The sequence below is a fragment of the Trachypithecus francoisi genome, unplaced genomic scaffold, assembly GCF_009764315.1.
Source record: "Trachypithecus francoisi isolate TF-2019V2 unplaced genomic scaffold, Tfra_2.0 Lachesis_group4, whole genome shotgun sequence".
Classification (NCBI taxonomy): Eukaryota; Metazoa; Chordata; class Mammalia; order Primates; family Cercopithecidae; genus Trachypithecus; species Trachypithecus francoisi.
In genome coordinates, this window is record NW_022681469.1 from 14,704,549 (window position 1) to 14,713,618 (window position 9,070).

Sequence of the window (9,070 nt, forward strand, 5' to 3'; positions counted from 1 at the left end):
TTCCCAGTTCAAACAGATAATCCTGAAGTTGGCCTCCATGTTTTACCCAACTTTTTTGCTGTTCAGACTCCTAGGCAGTCCTGGGTTCACTGCTGGCATTTTAGTAACCCCCCAGCCTCCCCCTCAGCATTAGAACTCTCATACAGGCTTAACAACTGTCCAAAAAAGTCATTTCATGTTCTAAAATCTGTTTGATCCCCGTTATATTTTTTGTTCCTGTAGGCTGAATATTTTATTTATCTTGAGACAGGGTCTCGCTCTGTTACCCAGGCTGAAGTGCAGTGGTGTGATCATGGCTCACTGCAGCCTTGACCTCCTGAACTCTAGCAACCCTGTCGCCTCAGCCTCCAGATTAGCTAGGACTATAGGCAAGCACCACCACGCCCAGCTAAATTTTTGATATTTTGTAGAGATGGGGTCTCACTATGTTACCCAGACTGAGCTCAAGCAATCCTCCTGCCTTGGCTTCCCAAAGTTCTGGGATTACAGGCCTAAGCCACCTCACCTGGCCCTGAATGTTTTATATTAGTTATTTAGATAATTTTATGAGATAGCCTATTAGAATTAATTTTAAATGTCTATATCAAATATTATTTGCAGAAATGGAACACAAAATAGAAACAGGCTACAAAAGACAATTAGGCTTTTGTTGGCCCCACTCCAATTAAATGGTCTTTATTAGTCAACAGCAAATCTGCTTCCCCGGAAATGACGCACCTTCTTCATTCACCCCCCCAAGTGCTGATATTGAGTCCAGAGGGCCAGTCCGGGAGACTCGGCATTCCTATGTTTGTAGTTTAGTTCATACTGTTCTTTCACAAATACCCTTTCATTTGAGTTTATAACAAAGCCCTGAGATACAGGGCAGACATCCGTTCCATCAGGTGACAGGGATTTACGGGCACAAACAATACTGGCTGAGCACAAAGATAAACAAAAGCTCGTCCCAGCTTTCAGGGAACTGCCACTGTCTCTGGGGAGCCGGATAATCACATGACCAGTTACAACACAGGGGGCCAATGCTGTGAGGTGCTAGCCCGAGAACAAAGAGTGGCAGGAGTTCAAATGGAGGAAAAGCCACGTAAGAAAGCTTTAAGGTCTAAGGCATTAGAGCTAGCTTGTGAAGGAACAGTGGAATTTGGATAAGCAGAGAAGGTAAGGAACGATATTTCAGGCAGAAAGTATAGCCAGTATAAGACCACTGAGATTGGCAATAGGATGAGGGAGACGCTCAGAGTGGCTGGGTTTGAGTGGAGGGGCTGAGGTGGCAGATGAGGCTGGGAGGGAGATCGGGGAAGGCCTCACACAATGCTGAGTGTTTGCATATTTTTTTGGGCAAACAGTTGCACTGGCAGTTTTAACTCATGGGTATGAGTTGCCCATATTTGTGTTTTAGAAAGTTGAACAGGCCGGGCACGGTGGCTCATGCCTGTAATCTCAGCACTTTGGGAGGCTGAGGTGGGTGGATCATGAGGTCAAGAGATCGAGACCATCCTGGCCAACATGGTGAAACCCCATCTCTACTAAAAATACAAAAATTAGCTGGGTATGGTGGGCTTGCCTATAGTTCCAGTTACTCAGGAGGCTGAGGCAGGAGAATTGCTTGAACCCAGGAGGTTGCAGTGAGCTGAGATTGCGCCACTGCACTCCAGCCTGGGTGACAAAGTTAGGCTCTGTCTCAAAAAAAAAAAAAAAAAAAAAGGAAAGTTGGAATGAGATTGATAGATGTAGAGAGAAGATGCAGGGATATAATCAAAGGCCACTGAGACAACCTCACTGAGAGATGTGTAGAGTAGGGCAGGGTGAAGAGAGAAGAGTGAACAGACTTGAGGAATATATACACACATATATATATTCCCCCATAGGGTAGAACTTACAGACCTTTGTTGTAAGAAAAATATAGAACTAGGGTCTGTAACAGAGACGAGGACTAAAAAGACTAAAGGCAGCTCGTAGGCCTATTCAGCATAGAGAACACTAGTTCAAGAGAAAGTCACGCAGGCGCAGCACACAGCAGGAAGAAAAGTGGTCTTAGGCAGACTCACTATGTTTCCTATGGAAACAACAACATAGGGAAGAGGCATTGGGCAGAAGAAAAAGTGGCATTGATAAGGACAGACTGAGAGTACAAGTAGAAAGAGCTCAGAGAGGTGCTGGATTGGGAAATGATCAAAAGCCCAAACAGGGCCATAGGTCCTGGAGGGGAGGTAGAACAGGTGTGAAAATATAAATACAATTATCCAAATTCACAGAGCAAGAAGCAGGTTTAAATGATTACCTAAAAATGCCTTAACCAAGGTCAAGTGTGGCGGTTCATGCCTGTAATCCAGCACTTTGGGAGGCTGAGGTGGGAGGATGACTTGAGTCCAGGAGTTCAAGACCAGCCTGGGCAATGTAGTGAGAGACCCCCCCATCTCTATTTTAAAAATTATCTTACAATTATTTTTAAAAAATAAAATTAAAATAAATGCCTTGACCAAGTCTAGATGGAAGTCTTCTAGTTTTTTATTCTCCATTTCAGTAAGTGCAGACAGAAGAATCTTGCTTTGGGAATGCTAATGTATCTTCGAAAAAAACTGAAAGAGCCTTAACAAGTAAAAGGCTATAAATGATAGCCAATTTTGTGTGCTTGTATGTTTTACAAGACCATGAGTAGCTGAAATAGCTTAACCCAGAAATTGGTCCTTAGGCAAAATATTAATGATGATGCTAGCTATTTATTTGGCATCCATCGTGTATCTGGCTCTCTGCTAGGTAATTTTATTTCACAATCACCCTATAAGGTATTCTTTATTCGACAAGTGAAAATCTGAGACTCAGAGAGGTTGAAGTATTTGCCCAAAGCTGCAAAAGGAATACATTCCGGACATGATTTAAGCCCATTCATGAGGTGTCAACTGCAATAAGCAATGTCTAGTGATAGTTTTAGAAGGCGGTGTTAAAGGTCAAAAGCTGGGGTTGGGTGGGGTATAAGCTCGATTCGAGTTAGAATCAAATCTTTCCACAGGCCCTGGGTCTGTGTTTAAATAACTTAAATGCTCAGCACTGTTTAGTTTGATTTAAAAAGAAATAGACACATTATTGTGATATGTAAGCGGGAAGAGAGAATAGTCGTCAAGAAGAGCAGGAAGCTGAATGTTCCAAAACCAGAAAGGGAGTTGGAATGTGTGAGAAGAGCAGGCAGTGAGGTTAGTGAATGTGTAACCTAAGGGGCAGTGTGAGAAACAGAGGGGGCTCATGGACACTGGATGACTAGGTTGGGCCCAGCCTTATTACCTGGTGGACAATGAGAGGGGTAAAGAATGTAAGGTCAAATTTGAGACTATGGAACACTCTTCCAGATAGATTGTGGGTGAAAAGACTGAGAGTAGATAGACCAGTGGGGAAGTCATTCCAGTACCCAGGGATGAGGAATCCAGACCAAAACAGTAGTAGGGAAATAGGAAAGCAATCAATGTGATCAATGTTATGAAGAAATCAATGAGTTGATTGCACGGGTGGGGAGGAGAGAACGTCAAACGGACTCTGGGTTTCAGAGTGCAGGAATCTGGGAGTAAGATGTGCAAAGTACACAAGCCCAGAGGAGGAGCTGGCGTTGACCGAGGGCTGCGGCTTCTGCAGCCTACTTGCTTCTTCACTCTGTGGACTTCACGTTTTGTTTCTTCGTCTCGTTACCCCGGCAGGTTGCCTCGCGTACACTCCTACTGCCACTTTCATTATCTGAGAATGGAATTTCCACCCACAGAGATTCCAGGGTGCTTTCTGCTACACTTTCATTCTATTGGTTTGTATGTCATCCTTTCCACATAATTCTACCCAATGTGCCCCTTCTCAAGCTCCTGCACCCTTACCCCAACCCATATCCTTGTAGCCTGCCAGGGATACAATCCTCCGTTTCTCAAAAGCCCCTTCATCTGAGCTACCAACCACAAGCGTTTAATGTTTCCAAGCATTCCAATTTGACTATTTCATTATTTCACCTCATTGCCCCATACAAAACAGATTGTTATTTTGGTCTGACTTTTCTATTACTTCCTATAAATTACTTAAATTGGTGAAATCAGGTATACTTTCATACCTGATAAACAAAAAAATGTTCCCAGAACCAGATTTCAAAGGTGACTGTCAAACACTTAGAAAAATACACATTTGGTAGGTGCAGTGGCTCACACCTGCAATCCCAGCACTTTGGGAGACCAAGGTGGGAGGATCACTTGAGTTCAGGAATTCAAGACCAGCCTGGGCGACATAGCAATACCTCATCTCTACTAGAAATCAAAAAAATTAGTTGGGCCTGGTGGCACACGCCTGTAGTCCCAGCTACTCTGGGAGGCTGAGGTGGGAGAATTACTTGAGCTCAGGAAGTCAAGACTGCAGTAAGCTGACATTATGCCACTGCACTCCAGTCTGGGCAGCAGAGTGACATCCTGTCTCAGTATATTCATTTCCCTCGGTTTCTTAACTGGAACACACCTTATCTTTTTTCTCTTATATTTGTTAATGCAAATATTATTTTATTTAATTCATTTTCTTGAGACAGGGTCTTGCTGTGTTGTCCAGGCTGGAATGCAGTGGTGTGATCATGGCTCACTGCAGCCTCAATCTCCTGAGCTCAAGCTCTCACCTCAGCCTCCCCAGTAGCTGGGACTACAGGTGTGCACCAGCACACCTGGCTAATTTTTAAATATTTTATAGAGATGGCGTTTTGCCATGTTGCCCAAGCTGGTCTTAAACTCCTGGGCTCAAGGGATCTGCCCACCTTACCCTCCCAAAGTGTTGGGATTACAGAGGTGAGCCACTGAGCCCATCACAAGTATTATTTTATTTCAGGGAGGAAGCCCAGTCTTACTGCATAAATCCCATTTCTCCCAAAGATCTGTTTGTACTCTCCTTCCTTGAATCTAAGCAGCCACCTCTACACACACATACTGGACTCTTTAGTGCTTTAAGGCCCTGCTTGTGCAAGGACACCACCTTCGTTCGTGTTTTCTGGCTCATGTTGCCTGGCTAAGCTCAATTCCATAACCCAAACCTGCTTATTAACAATTCCACAAGTCTGACCACCATCTCCTCCTCCTCTCTCAAAAATATTCTACCTGTGCATTTTCTGTTCACTCAACCTTTGCATTGTATGGCAAATCACCTTCACCCTTTGGGTGATGAGCACAATCTCAGCAGGTCACTTGCTTACATCCTAGCGGTGGACATGGAGCTGGACCAATCTGTCATTTATAAGCAACTGGCTGTAGGGCCTTTAGTAAATCACTTCCCCTCTCCAGGCTCCATTGTAACCAGTGAGGGTGTTAGACACAAAGACTTTCAGGGTTCTTTCAAATCCAGCAGTGGATAATTTTCTCATTTGCACCACACGTTGATCTCAATAAGAAAGTACTCTAGAACGGGCTGGCTGAGTCCCACCCAGGGCCCACCATTTCTTTGCTTTCTGCATTGCCCTTTTCTCCCTGAGACTGTCTCCTTCTGGGATAGCCGACAGTCTGTCCCATTGGGCTGCAATGACTCTCCCACAATATTCCAAGGTCTGTTGCTTTTGCCCACCCTTTCCCCAACAGTCTGAATGTTCTCCTTGGTGCTCAGGAGCCCCTTGGTCTGAGCAGATGCAGAGTCCCCATCTCACTCAGCACACCACGTGGACTGGCTCCCTCTCTACTTCTGGGTTTCCATCTGCATTGTTCAGAGCTAGCTGCCTCTCTGAAATGCTCAGGTAAACTGCTGGAAAATATTCATCTGCCCCTTGGTGCTTCTGGAGAACGCTGTGAGCCAGACGCAGCCCCTCCCTAGAGCAAGTTCTGCCCTCAGCCCATGACTCATTCACGGAGCAGCAGACACCAGCTACCCCCACCCCAGCAGTGCGGAGACAGTTTGTAATGCACACCAACCCGACTCCTTTCCTACACAGATGCCCCACTCACACCCACCCAGAATCAACACCCTCACTCACTCACCTTCACTGCCAGAGTTTTGTCTGTGCCCTTAGCCTCGTTTTTGCGATGCTCCTTGGGAACTGCAAGGTGAATGGATGCTCTTCCTAGGAAGAAGCTAGGGAAACTTCCACTCCATGATTTTCATTTACAATGGGCGGGTCGGAAAAAATGGGTCAAAGACTAGTAAGCATAGAGAATGTTTTCTAAATCTAAGCAAGAAGTGCATTTGAATCATGACTGAGTTTGGCATCCGTCTCTCTTCAGCTCATTTACTCATAACCTTCGGCCCTTCCACACACCTGACTTCAGAGTTAGAAGATTACTCTCAGCTACAGGCTTGGAAGTGCTGTAATCACACAGCTTTTGAGTCATGTTTACAGCCAGTGTGGCTCTGGGGTCACTGGACTGTGTCAGTGATAGAGCGGAGTTACTACCACAAAAGGTGTTTACGTACAAGTCTGAAACAAGTACAAACCTGCACAAGTCTCAGTGATGTGTCTCGAGGGGATGGGTGGGGAATAACTGTCTGTGAAGGGCCACTAAACCAAAACACTGGAATTCTCATTTGACCCCATAAGCAAGAGGAGTTTATGATAAGGGCAACATCACTAAATACTTAAAAAGCACACAGACTACCAAGAATAGACCCAGCTGGGCGCAGTGACTCACGCCTCCCAGCACTTTGAGAGGCCTAGGCGGGTGGATCATGAGGTCAAGAGTTCGAGACCAGCCTGGCCAAGACGGTGAAACCCTGTCTCTACTGAAAATACAAAAATTAGCCAGGCACTACCAGTAGCATGCGCCTGTAATCCCAGCTACTTGGGAGGCTGAGGCAGGAGAATTGCTTGAACCCGGGGGACGGAGGTTGCAGTGAGCTGAGATCGCTCCACTGCACTCCGGCTTGGGTGACAGAGCAAGACTCCGTTTCGGGCGGGGGAAGAATAGACCAACATGGGGTCCCTAAGATAATCAAGTTTATTTATTTAAGGGGGTAAATATGTGCAAAGGAAGGGGAACCAGCAAATGTAATCTGGGTTTTAAAAGACATTTTGTTGTTGTTGTTTTTGGGGGGACAGAGTCTCACACTGTTGCCCAGACTGGAGTGCAGGGGTGCTCACTGCAAGCTCTGCCTTCTGAGTTCACGCCATTCTCCTGCCTCAGCTTCCCAAGTAGCCATTACAGGTGCCCGCCACCACGCCTGGCTAATTTTTTGTACTTTCAGTAGAGACAGGGTTTTACCGTGTTAGCCCAGATGGTCTTGATCTCCTGACCTCATGATCCACCTGCCTCAGCCTCCTAAAATGCTGGGAGCTGGGATTACAGGCGTGAGTCACCGCACCTGGCCTTAAAAGACTTTTTAACCGCTTCTATCCTAAAGGTTAAATTAAAACAAAATCAGTCATAGAACTCAGATTCATTTTATCTGTCATGGATATAAAAGTTATTTGAGACAAAAAACAAAATTAGGGAAAATAAACACATATTAAACTGTGTGCCTTCCAGATACTTGTAGGCTGATCTTATTAAAATCACTATAAATGGCCAAAACAGAGCAAGTAGTGCACAGTTAAAAGCTAAAGGTCATAGTTAACTTTAAGTACAAGTTGGTAGTAAAAATAAACTTTAAAAAGTAGCTTTCTAAGCTGTGTGCTTAGGCAAAAATGATGGAAGTCCAATGTGGTCTAGTGCACACATAAAATAACTGAGCACACACCTATATGATTTTCAGCTCCAAGCATATTACAATTCAGAAAAGTTTCTATGAATAGAACTATTTTTGAGTCTCCTGAAGACACTACTCAATGCATTGTTTTGCTTAAGAAAGCAACAAAATACTGTATATTCATACATGCTTCAAATGCAGTTCTGTCCAAAAAGTCTTGGTTGATGATTGTTTTCATAATCTCTTTTAAGAAATGGCCATGTAATGGTGCCAGTAATCACTGAAGAGGTTGAGTTCAATTCTGGAAATTTGAAGACGGATGGGACAGTGAGTGAACCTATATTAAATTTTTCCAAACCTAAAGCATAGTTAGTAATTCAACTGAAGAGATATTACTCATGTCTAAATTTCTCTTTTTCTTTTTTTTAACCAAGGACTTAAAAGACAGGTAAAGCCTAATGCTTTCTAATATCCCAGATTAGGTGAGCATAACCCAATTAAATGAAGACATATTAAAAATCTAAAAAATGGTTTTAGAAGTCTTACAGAACGTATGTTTAAAGGGAAGAGAAAGCCTTAACAACTTCAAGCAAAGAAGCAGTCATGCAACTCAAAAATTATTTGCATTCAGAAGCTGATATTGTATCTCTCTGAGAAAATAATGGAGAATTTGCCTTGAAAATAATATAGGGCTGGATATGGAACTGTTTGAGCCATAGGGCCAGTATTCAAATACTGGTGTACACAAATAGTTTGGATTATAATTAATGTTCTTGCAATCAATATGAATCAATTACTATTTTATATGTTAGTATGTGCAAATTATAGCACATACAAATAATATATATTATCTACTTAAAAAATCTGGCTTTTTGAAAAGAGTGAAAAACCTCAATTGAACTTCTCTAAAACCATCCAATTTTTGATATTTTTGCAATGTCATCTTGCTTACGATAAAATAATATTAGCCTACATCTTTTTTTTTTTTTTTTCTGACATGGAGTCTCAGTGTGTTGCCCAGGCTGGAGTGCAGTGGGACGATTTTGGCTCAGTGCAGCCTCTGCCTCCCGGGTTCCAGCAATTCTCCTGCTTCAGCCTCCTAGGTAGCTGGGATTATCGGTATGCGCCACCACGCCCGGCTAAGTTTTGTATTTTTACTAGAGATGGGGTTTCACCATGTTGGCTACACTGGTCTCCAACTCCTGCCCTCAGGTGATCTGCCCGCTTTGGCCTCCAAAGTGCTAGGGTTACAGTCGTGAGCCACCGCACCCAGCCTAGCCCACATCTTAATGACTACAGTGATAATTTTTTTCAATATTAAGTAAACTGGCCAAACACAGTGGCTCACACCTGTAATTCCAGTACTTTGGTAGGCTAAGGCAGGATAATTGCTTAAGGCCAGGAGTTTGAGACCAGCCTGGACAGCATAGCAAGATCCTGTCTCTATAAAAAATGAATTAATTAA